This window comes from Onychomys torridus, chromosome 12 (assembly GCF_903995425.1).
Source record: "Onychomys torridus chromosome 12, mOncTor1.1, whole genome shotgun sequence".
Classification (NCBI taxonomy): Eukaryota; Metazoa; Chordata; class Mammalia; order Rodentia; family Cricetidae; genus Onychomys; species Onychomys torridus.
In genome coordinates, this window is record NC_050454.1 from 66,406,776 (window position 1) to 66,420,504 (window position 13,729).

Below are 13,729 nucleotides of genomic sequence, written 5' to 3' on the forward strand. Positions count from 1 at the left end.
TCTTTTATCTTCTGGCATAATTCTGTTTTGTTTTGCTTTGTTTTTTTACTATAGAAATTTCTTGGCTTAGAACTCAACATGAAAACATTATGAACTACATAATTCTGGATTTCCCATAAATGATTTAAAATAGGGTTTTAAATTATGGTAATGTTTAATATGGATGAAATAATAGGAAACAAATAAAATGGCAAATGAAAAGATGGCACCAAGACTAATATTTCACAGTCTAGGAGATACTCAGCTCTAATTACCATCCCAAGTTTTTATTCAGGCTTTCATAATATCAGAATAGAGAAGTGGTATTATCTCAAGCTGGTATCTGTGACTACCACACATTGTTTCTTTTCTATAATTTCCATAGGCTGGGAGTCCAAGGTCAAGGCACTGGCTATGTTGTTTTCTGGATGGTCAATTCCTGTCATAAAGATGGCCACATTCCCACTGTGTCCTCTTGTGGTCTCTTCTCCATTTGCTACAGACTTGATATCTCTTTCTTTTCCTTTAAAAAAAATACCTTAAACTGGGTGGTGGTGGGACATAACTTCGATCCCACACTCAGGATCCTTGAATCTGTGGCTTTTGAAATTTAAAAATGAAAAGACACAAATTATGATTTTTTCCTTGCATAGTGCTTTGATTATTTTTTTCTGTTATTTGGGGGTTTGGGGTTTGTTTGGTTTTGGAATGCCTATATTTAGAATCACAAGTTCATTCTTAATAAAAGGTAATCTGAAATGTTCCCATATAGAATTAAAAGTAAAGGCTTTATACATCAGTTGAAAAAGTTGTTTTATAAGGCATATATATTCCTGTATTACTATATGGAAGGAGAATTTACTGTTTCCAATGGCTGCATAACAATGAAAACATAGCTGTCTATCAAGGCATTTTCCAGCACCTTCTTTTTCCCATCAAATCGTTAAAATGTAAACTGTACCTATGATACCCAGATCTCAAGGAGAGAAGGCTTCCCAGGGCCATTACTACCAGAAAGTATTTGAAATACCACAAAGCTTTTGGAGAGAAAACTGAAATTCTGTCTACTGCAGATATAAATACACCAATTGATCGTGTGTAAGAGGAAGCATATTGCCAACATAGGAAGTAATTGGTGGCAATAGTCATTTTCTACTGAGTAATTATTGGTTTTTAAGTACCATGTTACATTTTATTTCCTTCTCATTCTGGGTTAATATGAAGCCATGCCATATGCTTTAGTCCTGTGATTCATAAGGTCAAGGACAGCATCTGTTCCATTTTTACTATGGAGCACTAAATACAACCATCAGCACAGGAGTGGTCTTAATTAATATTATCCTAAAAATAAGAATGAAGCACATGAAAATTTCCTTTCATCTGCTAGTGATGCTTTCTCCTTAACTATGCACATAGGGAATTAATTGTGATATTTTCATACTATTTTTTGAAGTGCTGCTTAACTACAACTTGGACTATTAAAAATGAATAAATTTAAAGGGATGTTTTATGTGAGTCAAGTTCTCCACCTAATTATCCAACATTTAAAAATTCTACAATCAAATATAAAGAACCATGAAAAAGATGTTTATGTGGTTAGGTGGGTAATAAGTGTAATAGGGATATAGGAGTGATAGCAAGGTCAGCATACATTGTCTATACCTCCAAAACTGTCTATGAAACAGTTTACTTATTACAAATAATTTTAAAGAATTCTTAAATCATTATTATGAGTTTTAATTATTTTGTTATATGTTGACATCACAATAGAATCCAGTAATTTATTTTAAAGCTTGCCAATGTGCCTTCACTGATCTTGAAACTTCCAGTCGCTCATCTTCCTTTTGGATTTTGTTCTTATGCTTCCTTGTTCTAGTCTAAAATTGACAGCGAATTCTATTTCTATCTGATCTCATTGGGTTACTCTTTGTTCTCTACGGCAGATTTAATGAAAAAAAAAAAATGTTCCCCATGGAGTCATGTGTTTGAGCAGTTGGTCCCAGTTGTTGGTGCTGTTTAGGGAGATTGTGGAACCTTTAGGAGACAGAACCTTGCTGGAGAAAGGTCTTCACTGGGGGATAGCACTTTGGAGGTTGTAGCCTCACTGTACTTCCTGTACTGGTTCTCTGCTTCAACTGTGTTAATGAATATGTGATCAGTCAGTTTCCTGTTTCTGCTACCATGTCATACTCTATCATAATGAGCTCTATCCCTCTGGAACTATGAGCTAAAATAAACCCATATTTCCTTAAGTTGCTTTTTGTCACAATATTTTATCACAGCAACAAAAAAAGTAACTTTATATTCTCTCATTCTACTGCTATTAGATAGCTTCATGTGTTCTTATAAAAATGACTTGTTTCATATGGATTGGACAGATAACTTTGCTTAGAGAGAAATGATCCTAGTATTAAACTAAAAAAAAAAAAAAAACTAGTAACAAAGATAACACAGGAATTTTGATCTAGTTTTGTTCTTTTATTTTCTGTATTGAGAATTTCTAGTCAACAAAGGAATAAAGATACAAGCAGGTTAAAGCGTTTATAAAAATTCAAGTTTTAATACATAACTCAAATTACCATTAAGTAATAAAGCTTTCAATTTGCCTATTCATGCATTTATTAATCTTCTAATTCAGAGACCCATTTAACAGATAGAACTTTATTTTATCATGCTCTTGACTCTATACTTGCAAAGCGTACCTCTTGTTACAAAGGAGATAGGCATCCACTTTTTAAAAGGAAAAGAGAAAAGAGGAAACAATGTAAGAAAAAAGTTAATGTAATGATTTTAAGTTCAGCATCTTAGTTTGCTTCATACTACTGTGATAAACACCATGACCAAAAGCAACTTGGGGAGGAGAGGGTTTATTTCATGTTACATCTTTATAGTCCATCATGAAGGAAAGTCAGTTCAGGAACCTGGAAGCAGAAATTGAGGCAGAGGCCCTGGGAGAACACTGCATATTGGCTTTCTTTCCCATGCTCACTCAGCCTACTTGCTTATAGAACACAGGATCAGCTGATTGGGGTAGAACTACTCAGAGAGGGCTGGGCCCTCCCCACTGATCATGAATCAAGAAGATACTTCACATGTGCCTGTAGGCTAATCTGATATAAGAATAGTCAAAGTTCCCTCTTCTCAAATGGCACTGGCTTATTGTGTCATGTTGACAAAAAACTGACCACAAGGAGGGTACTGTGAAAGCCAAGAACAGGTAAGAAGTAGGTATATGCAGAAGAGGTTTGGGTTTTCATTGGAGAAAGGGTTTCTTGCAGAGAAGAAAGAAGTGGGGGGGGATCTATAGAATTAATGGTGGAATGCAGATGTGTTATTTCTCCAAATATTTTTTTGAGGTCTGATGGGTCAAGTGCAGCTGTATGTGTTGTAAGAGCAGATAATAGAAGATGGACAAAGAAGCCTAGAAGAAATTGATAAAGGCTGTAATCTGGCACTCATGGAGCCACCTGGCTGGGCCTCCCTGGAAAAGCATGATGGGATTCCCCATTAAACACATTCCACTATGCATAATGGTCCATCCCAGACAGACATTCCCCAGTATTGGCTCCCTACCTTTACTCTAAAGGAGAAACACTGCTTCATGCCATACTGCACATCTCAGATAGGAAGAGCACTGTACATGGTCAAAGGGAATACATAAGGAAGAAAAGTCACAGGAGGCTTACCTCTGAGTTCTTGTTTTACACTGTTACATCCCCTCTTTAAAATTAGTCAGAAGGAGAAAACTTGACTGAATGTAAAACAACATCTCCTATCTTATTATTATAATCAAGTGTCTTAACATTAGAAAAGAATAGAGGGGATAAAATAGGAAGAAATAGTGGAAAATAAGAGACAGAGGTTTCACCTTACATTCTTGGAAAAGAAATTCATGAGTTCTGTGAATCTCTTGAGCAGCAAGAACCTGGGCACTACTCAAGGGTAATATTGAAGACATCTCTCAGGTCTCAAAAAAGGCATGGTGACAGATATGGATCTATTTGCATTCTTCTATTTGCATTCTTCTATGTGTAGACATCCAGTTATGCCAGCACCATTTGCTGAAGATGCTTTCTTTTTGCCATTGTATAATTTTGGCTTTTTTTTTTTTGTCAAAAATCAGGTTTTCATAGGGTGTGGAATAATGTCAGGGTCTTCAATTCCATTCCATTAACCCATGTGTCTGTCTTTATGCTAGTTCCAAGCTATTTTTATTACTATAGCTTATATTAGAGCTTGAAGTCAAGGATAGTGATGCCTCTGAAAGTGCCTTTATTGTATAGGATTGTTTAGGCTATCCTGGGTTTTTGTTTTTCCATATGAAGTTGAGTATTGTTCTTTCAAGGTCTATGAAGAATTGCATTGGGATTTTGATGGAGATTTGCATTGCACCAGGAGATTGCTTTTAGTAAGCTTGCCATTTTTGATATGTCGATTCTACCTATCCAAGAGCATGGGAGATCTTTACATTTTCTGATACCTTCTTCAATTTCTTTCTTCAAAGACTTAAAGTTGTCATTATACGGGTCTTTCACTTGTTTGGTTAGAGTTACTCCAAGATATTTTATGTTATTTGTGGCTATTGTAAAGGGTGATGTTTCTCTAATTCTTTCTCAGCCCGTTTATCATTTGTGTATAGGAAAGCAACTGACTTTTTTGAGTTAATCTTGTATCCTGCCACATTACTGAAGGAGTTTATCAGCTGTAGGAGTTCTCTGGCAGAATTTTTGGGGTCACTTATATATGTTATCATATCATCTGCAAATAACAAAAGTTTGGCTTCTTCCTTTCCAATTTGTATTCCTTTGATGTCCTTTTGTTGTCTTAATTCTCTAGCTAGAACTTGGAGTACTACATTGAATAGGTATGGAGAGAGCAGACATCCTTGTCTTGTTCCTAATTTTAATGGAATTGCTTTGAGTTTCTCTTCATTTCATTTGATGTTGGCTGTTGGCTTGCTGTATGTTGCCTTTATTATGTTTAGGTATGTTCCCTGTATCTCTAATCTCTCCAAGACCTTTACCATGAAGGGGTGTTGGATTTTGTCAAAAGCTTTTTCAGCATCTAATGAGATGAACATGTGGTGAATATGGCTGATTACAATGACAGATGTTTGTATCTCTGGGATGAAGCCTACTTGATCATGGTGGATGATTTTTTTTAATATGTTCTTGGATTCAGTTTGTCAGTATTTTATTGAGTATTTTTACATCAATGTTCATGAGGGAGATTAGTTTATATTTCTCTTTCTTTGTTGCATCTTTGTGTGGTTTGGGTATCAGGGTAATTGTAGCCTCGTAAAAAGAGTTTGGCAATGTTTCTTCTGTTTCTGTTGATCAAAATTATTTCAGGAGTATTGGTATTAGCTCTTCTTTGAAATTCTGGTAGAATTATGCACTGAAACTATCTGGCCCTGGGCTTTTTAGAGTAGGGAGAATTTTAATAACTGCTTCTATTTCCTTAGGAGTTATAGGTCTATATGAATTGTTTATCGATGGCTTGATTTAATTTTGGTATGTGGTATTTATCCAGAAAATTGTTCATTTCTTTTACATTTTCTAATTTTGTGAAGTACAGGTTTTTGAAGTATAACCTAATAATCCTCTGGATTTCTTCAGTATCTGTTATTATGTCCCTCTTTTCATTTCTGATTTTGTTAATTTGGATAGTCTCTCTCTGTTTTTTGTTTTGGTTTTGTTGTGTTTGGTTTTTGTTTTGTTTTGTTTTGTTTTGTTTTTAGTTTGGGTAAGGGTTTTTCTATCTTGTTGATTTTCTTGAAGAACCAACTCTTTGTTTTATAGATTCTTTGTGTTGTTCTCTTTGTTTCTGCTTCATTGATTTCATCCCTCAATTTGATTATTTGCTGTCATCTACTCCTCCTGCTAGGTGAGTTCGTTTCTTTTTGTTCTGGAGCTTTCAGGTGTTCTGTTAAGTGGATAGTGTGATACATCTCCACTTCTTTATGTGGGCACTTCATGCTATGAACTTTCCTCCTTGCACTGCTTTCATAGTGTCCCATAGGTTTGGGTATGTGGTGCCTTCATTTTCATTGAATTCTTGGAAGTCTTTAATTTCTTTATTTCTTACGTGACCCAGCGATGATTCAATTGAACACTGTTCAGCTTCCATGAGTTTGTAAGCTTTCTACAGTTTGTGCTGTTGTTGAATTCTAAACCTTAAGCCATAAAGGGCCAATAAGATACATTTTTTTTTCTCGACCATTGCCAGCAGTCTACAGAGGATGTATCATTGTGGATTTCAGGGGACCTCTCCAGCACTCTGCCTTTTCCTGTTCTCATGTAGTCTTCATTTATCATGATCTGTTATTCCTTGTTCTCCCTTTCTGTTCTTGATCCAGCTGGGATCTCCTGATCCTCTAAGCTTTCTTTCCCTCAAACCTTGCCCTTCATTACTCCCACTGTCGTCCAGGTTGTTCATGTAGATCTCATCCAATTATCTGTCATTGGGTCATCCCTGTGTCTTTCCTAGGATCCTATTTTCTAGGTAGCCTCCCTGGAGTTGTGTAGCAGTCTAGTCATCTTTGTTTTACATCTAGTATCCTCCTATGAGAGTACATACCATGTTTGTCTTGCTGAGTCTGAGTTACCTCACTCAGGATGATTTTTTCTAGATCCATCCATTTGCCTGCAAACCTCATGATGTCATTGTTTTTCTCTGCTGAGTACTACTCCATTGTGTATATGTACCATATTTTCTTTATCCATTCTTCAGTTGAAGGGCATCTAGGTTGTTTACAGGTTCTGGCTATTACAAACAATACTGATATGAACATAGCTGAGCAAATGCCTTTGTGGTATGATTGAGCATTCCTTGGGTATATGCCCAACAGTGCTACAGCTGGGTCTTGTGGGAGATGGATTTCCGATTTTCTAAGGAAGCACCATATTGATTTCCAAAGTGGCTGTACAAGCTTGCATTCCCACCAGCAGTGGAGGAGAGTTCTCCTTGCTCCACATCTTCTCCAGCATAAGCTGTCTTCTGTGTTTTTGATCTTAGCCACTCTGACAGGTGTGATCGAGAGAAAGCCCAATCTGACCTAGCCTGGTGATCAGATGGCCAAACACCCTAACAGTCGAGCTGGAGCTCTCATCCAATAACTGATGGAAGTGGATGCAGAGATCCTCAGCCAGGCCCCAGGTAGAGCTCTAGGTGTCCAATTGTCGAGAAAGAGGAGGGACTGTAAGAGCGTGAATTGTTGAGATCAAGATTGCAAAAAGCACAGGGACAAATAGCCAAACAAATGGAAGCACATGAATTATGAACCAAAGGCTGTGGAGCCCCCAGCTGGAGCAGGCCCTCTGGATAAGTGAGACAATTGAATAGCTTGAACTGTTTGGGAGGCATCCAGGCTGTGGGACTGGGCCCTGTCCTTAGTGCATGAGATGGCTGTTTGGAACCTTGGGCTTACACAGGGACACTTTGCTCAGCCTGGAAGGAGGGGACTGGACCTGCCTGTACTGAATCCACCAAGTTTCAATGAATCCCCAGTGGAGTATTGACCCTGGAGGAGATGGGAATGGAGGGGAGGGATGGGGTAAGGTGACAGTGGGGGCGGGAGGGGGGAGGACAGGGGAACCCATGGCTGATGTGCAAAATTAAAACACAAATATAATAATAATAATAATAATAATAATAATAATAATAATAATTTTTTTAAAAAGATACATTTTTTGTATCTGTTGAGATGTACTTTATTACTGAGTATGTGGTCAATTTTGGAGAAATTTCCATGAGGTGCTAAGAATAAAATATTTTCTCTTGTGTTTGGGTGAAATATTCTATAGATGTTTGTTAGGTCCATTTGAGTCATAACATTTGTAAGTTCCCTTATTTCTCCATTAAGTTTCTTTCTAGCAGACTGTCTAAGTGGTGAGGATGGTGTGTTGAAGTCTCCCACTACTAGTGTGTGGAGTTTAGTGTGTGATTTAAGCTTTAGTAATATTTATTTTTCAAATGTAGGTGCCCTTGTATTGGGGGCATAAATGTTCAGAATTGAAACTTCATCTTGATAGTTTTTTACTGTGATGAATATAAAATGTCCTTCACCATCTCTTTTGATTAATTTTAGTTTGAAGTCTTTTACTAGATATTAGAATAGCTATGCCAGCTTGTTTCTTAGGTCCATTAGACAGGTAAATCTTTTCCCAACCCTTTACTCTGAGGTAATGACTGTCTTTGAGTTAAGGAGTATTTCTTGTATACAGCAGAAGGATAGATCCTGTTTTCATACCCATTCTGTTAATCTGTGTCTTTTTATAGGTGAATTGAGTCCATCAATATTAAGAGATATTAATGACCAATGATTGTTAATTCTTACTATTTTTTGTTTTGTTAGTGGTGATATTAGTGTGTGTGTATATTTCTCTTCTTTGGTATTTGCTGGTATGAGGTTATCTATTTCGTATGTTTTGGTGGTTAAAGCTAACTTCCTTGAGTTAGAGTTTTCCTTCTAGTACTTTCTGTAGGGCTGGGTTTGTGAATATGTAATGCTTAACTCTGGTTTTGTCTTGGAATATCTTGTTTTTTCCATCTATTGTGATCGAAAGCTTTGCTGGGTATAGTAGTCTGGACTGGCATCTGTGGTCTCTAAGTGTCTGCAGACCATCTGTCCAGAGTTACCATTGAGAAACTTTTAGCGTTTCCATTGAGAAGTCAGGTATAATTCTGATAGGTGGCTTATATACTACTTGATCATTTTCCTTTGCTGCTCTTAATATTCTTTCTTTATTCTGTGTGTTTAGTTTTTTGATTATTATGTGATGAGGGAAATTTTTTTGGTCCAGTCTATTTGCTATTCTGTAAGCTTCTTGTACCTTCATAGGTATGCCTTTCTTCAAGTTGGGAAAGTTTTCTTCTATGATTTTGTTGATTATGTTTTCTGTGGCTTTGAGCTGAAATTCTTCTCCTTCTTCTATCCCTAGTATTTTTAGTTTTGGTCTTTTCATGGTGTCCCAGATTTCCTGAATGTTTTGTGTTAAAAATTTGCTGGATTTAACATTTTCTTTGACCTGTGAATCTATTTCCTCTACATTATCCTTAATGCCTGAGATTCTCTCTTCCATCTCTTTTGGTTATTCTTTCCTCTGCAGCTCCTGTTCGTTGACTCAGATTTTCCTTTTCCTTAGTTCCCTTGGTTTGTGTTTTCTTTATTGCCTCTATGTAGCAGGAATCTTAAATTGTCTTATTAATAAAATCAAACCCGAGGCCAGTTATTGGGGTGAACACTGGAAGATCAGAGAAGCAGAACAAGCCACAGTTTCCTCACCTTGCCAGTTCCTCAGCTGGTCTTGTTTACTCAGACTGCAAGCTTGTGAATCCTCATCCCAATGGCTCTCAGCTGAACTGCTGCTTGAAAGCCTGAATGCTTAATCAGCCAAAATGCTGAACCAGCCAAAATGCTGAACCAGCCAAATGCTTTTAGTTTCTAGTCTTCATACTTTATATAATCTTTCTCTTTCTGCCCCCACACCCTGGGATTAAAGGCTTGCTTTCTGGGATTAAAGGCATGTGTCACCAGGCCTAGCTGTTTCCAATATGGCCTTGAACTCACAGAGATCCGCCTGGTTCTGCCTCCTGAGTGCTGGGATTAAAGGCGTGTGCTACCACTGCCTATGTTTAATATTGTAGCCATCCTGTTCTCTGACCCCAGATATGTTTATTTCGGGGAACACACAATATTTAGGGGAACACAATACCACCACATTTCCCCTGTTTTTGTCTAAAATTTAAAAAAGCTTATAACTAATACAAGAAAAATCATATCCAATAAGTATATACAATATACATAGTCAAGATTACATTAACGATGTCTAGTCCATTAACATTTGACAGATTCAGACAAAAAAACTCCATTATATATATCAACAATGTCCAGTCCAGTAACATTTGATAAACTCAGACAAAAAAATTTTCATTACTTATCCTATGTAAAACATGTAGTTCCTTTTTAAAGGTAGATCCAATAATTGACCTTTTTATCTGATCATATCCATATTCTCTCTTTTTTCTTTTCATAACAGCTTCAGTTATCTACCTTCTGTCATTTTTATATTTTTCCCTTCTTCTTTTTAGTGTAGATTCAATGATCTACCTATTTATCCTATTATTTCTTTACCTTTTTTCTCAGGGTAGAGTCAGTGATCTACCTCATATCTATATTCTCCTTTTTCTTTTTTAAACAAAAATTCTATTTTGGGGTTAATTGTTAAGTCCTGTATCATTTGTCTAGCTGCTGCATAAGGAGAATGTGCAGGGCTTGTTTCAAGTCCTTGTTCAAGTAGTCTGTCAGGCTGGATCATCTCAGCTAGCCATCTCAAAACTGTCCTGAGTAGTTTGTAGTCCAAAGCCGATCTTTCCATGGTGTTAATCTGCTTAATGGCTTTACCATAGTCCATGTGGAATTGTCATTGTGGGATCCTGTCATCTTTTTGAAAATTTCAAAGTCACTGTTAGGCGTGGTCATGGATCCCTGTAGATTTTTTTTTTTATTTGTGCCTCCTCTGTGGTTTGGAGCAATCACAGTCTGATAAATGTCTGTCTCTTCAAACCATGAATGTTCTTCCCTAAAAGAGAAAATCTTCACAGCAATTTCTCCCCACCATTTGTCTTGCCAAACTTTTCCAAACTGACTTTTGCTGATGCTTTCTTGTAACACGATGGTCCTGGTAATTCTTCCCTGAACAAACTGTGGTAAACCCTTTGTCCCAGGTAGCAGTATAACCACAGTCACCAACACGATGAATAGAAGCCAGGAACTCAGAGCAGCAGCTGCTGCCTCCATGGTCCCACCACCATTTGTGGCTTGGCCCTGCCAAAGCTTTTCCTTAGCAAGCCTCCTAGGCTGGCCTCAACTCAGGATCCTCTTGCCTCTGCCTCCTTCAGTAAATCCAACCAGTGTGCCACCACAACCGGTTGAGGGAGGGTAGCTCGGGCCTGAGCTGGGGCCCACAAGGCCACAGGCAAGCAGTTTTTTTGCAAATTTGTGCCCCACATTGGGCGCCATTTGTAGATGTAACCATCTTGTTAAATAAGAAACACAGAGCCAATTGCAGAGTTAAAAGCCACAAGTTCAGAGAAATAGCTGAGAGCTGAAAACCTTACCCTTTGCTGCTGCTCCTCTATTTTATTTTTAGGTCTTGAACTGTTTCCTTCACCTGTTTTATGTTTGTTTTTTTTTCCTAGTCTTTCCTTAAGGGATTTATTAATTTCTTCCAATTTTTCTTTGTCTTTTCCTCCATTTCTTGAAGAGAATTTTTCATTTCCTCTTTAAGGGCTTCTATTATCTTCATACAGTTATTTTCAGGTAATTTACTTCTGGAAATGTGGTGTTCAGGTCTTGCCATTGTAAGATCACTACGTTCTGGTGGTGTCATATTGCTCTTTATGTTTTTTTAATGTGTTTTTACACTGCCTTCTATTAATTTCTTCCTTCAGTCCATACTGGTGGAACTCTAGGTCACTCTTCTTCCAATTGGTACAGGTGAGGCATGTGCCTCAGGGGATGGTTGGTGAGGGGAAAGGAGAGGAGGCTGCTGCCTTGTCTCTGGGGCTGTAGTGGCTGGGAGGGGGTACAGCATGTGACCCCAGGGCTTAGGGTATAGAGACCTGGGCTGTCCAGTTGGGAGATTAGGGCCTTGCCTCTTCTTCTAAATCAGTGCAGGAGGGGCAAGTGGCTCCTGTGGTAGCTGGTGCCTCAACGATATTTCCCATTCTTAATGTGGGAAATATTTTTTCTTTTTAATATTATTTAATTCTCTCTTAAAGGACTTCCCATGTATCTCACCAAATCTGCTGAATTCTAAGTTTGTTCACAGCATCAGTGAAGTTAAGCACCTCTCATGATTTCTAAGTGCAAGCTCCATTTTCTAGATTCTCTGTGTGTAGCAGCCAACTGCTGTGAGTGCTCACAGAGAGGCCCAGGTGATGACTGTGGCAGTGTCAGCTGGCATGAGTTCTCCTTCTATGTGGATGTGCCATGAGCTGGAGCATCAAATGTTTTATTCCCAGTACAGCAGCTGTTCCTGAATCTACTGATATTTTGACCACTGTCTGCAGTCCCACAGCCCTGCCATCAGCACCATGCTGTTCAGGCCATGGCCTGGTGGGACTGGCACCAGCCCTGCCACTGCCACCAAATGTAATTTTTACTAAATCTCTCTTGTTCTATTTACCAAGAAAAACTCAGGAGTCAGATGTTGGGGTGAAAACCTGCTAGCTGAGAGAAGCAACCAGCTGACCTTCCTTTCTGGAAGATCAAACAAGAAAATATTTCTCTAATTATCATAAATCAAAAAAGACCAATCATGTCCAAATCCATCCTTACTCCTTCCTGTTCCTCTCTCTATCTGAATTCCTGGTTTCTCCACATTCTCTATGGCTAATTCCTGTCAACTAATTGCCGGCTCCACCACCTAATCCAAGGTTGATTTTATTAACACAGTCTCAGGGTTTCACAATGTGATCAAATACCCTGCAACAGAGGGCTTTCTGAAGATTACAAAAAGCAAATAGAAATTAGGGACATGTATATATATTTATCTGTGTGTCCAAAACCTGTGCTCTTTAACAGAGCTGTCTGACGACCCTTATTCCTCTTATCCCTCCAGGAAAATTGTTACACACACACACACACACACACACACACACACACACACACACTTAATCTATTTATTTAAAAATAAGATGATAAGAGGGAGGAGAATGGGATGGATGATAACACATTGTTATCAGGGAAAAGACTGCATATTAGGCTGGATGTTTGGAGAAGAGTGGTAAAGTGGCAATGAGCAACACTGGCAGAGCTGCCAGATATAAGACTGTGTAAGAAAAAGCCTGCCACAGAGGCAGTAGGGTAGGAAACTTTTTATTAACCTCTAGCTCATTACACTAAAATATATAACTTATGAAACCAAATGTTTCCTTATTTTTAACCAGGCCATGAGCCATATCTCCAAGCTGAATTCTTGCTTCTAAGAAAGACAGACAGACAGACAGATAGACAGACAGACAGACAGACAGACAGATAGATAGATAGATAGATAGATAGATAGATAGATAGATAAGCAAACCTCACTGATACTTACATGAATATTTGTTAACTCAACTTGTCTCTAAATGTGGAATGATTGGTTTTTATTTCCTATAAGTATGTGTCTGGTGAGAATTTCTCTCTCTTGGTTTGTGTACCCTCTCCAAACTTCCTTCCTCCATCTTCACCTCCTATATGTGTGTGCATATGTCTTATTTCATCTCTCTTGCTCTCTCCCACTCTTTGTCAGCAAACATCACATCTACATGACCAAGACCCACACATCATAATGTCTCTCAAGGAACATGTCTTAAGACATAAGTACAAATAAGCACAATGATACCTGAAAGTCCCTGAGGGCTTCAAGTGGGAGAACCCTACTGATTTCAGGGATACTATCAGTTTAGTGTTCATCTCATTGAAAAGTTAAGCCAATGTAAACCCTTTTATGTATGCTCCGAGGTAGTATCGCATACATACAAATAAATTCCCATGTCTTAAATGCATATTTTGATGAGGATCAATAACACATGAGTTCAGTAAGATGTACAATGATCAAAACATAAATATCATAAATACTTTTAAAGCCCTAGAGAATTCTCTCAGACTTTTTTCAGCAAGTCCCTTTGCACCATAGTGATCATGACTTTCTGTTGGTATTCCTGTAAACTGGGTTTGTCATCTCTTGACTATCACATAGAG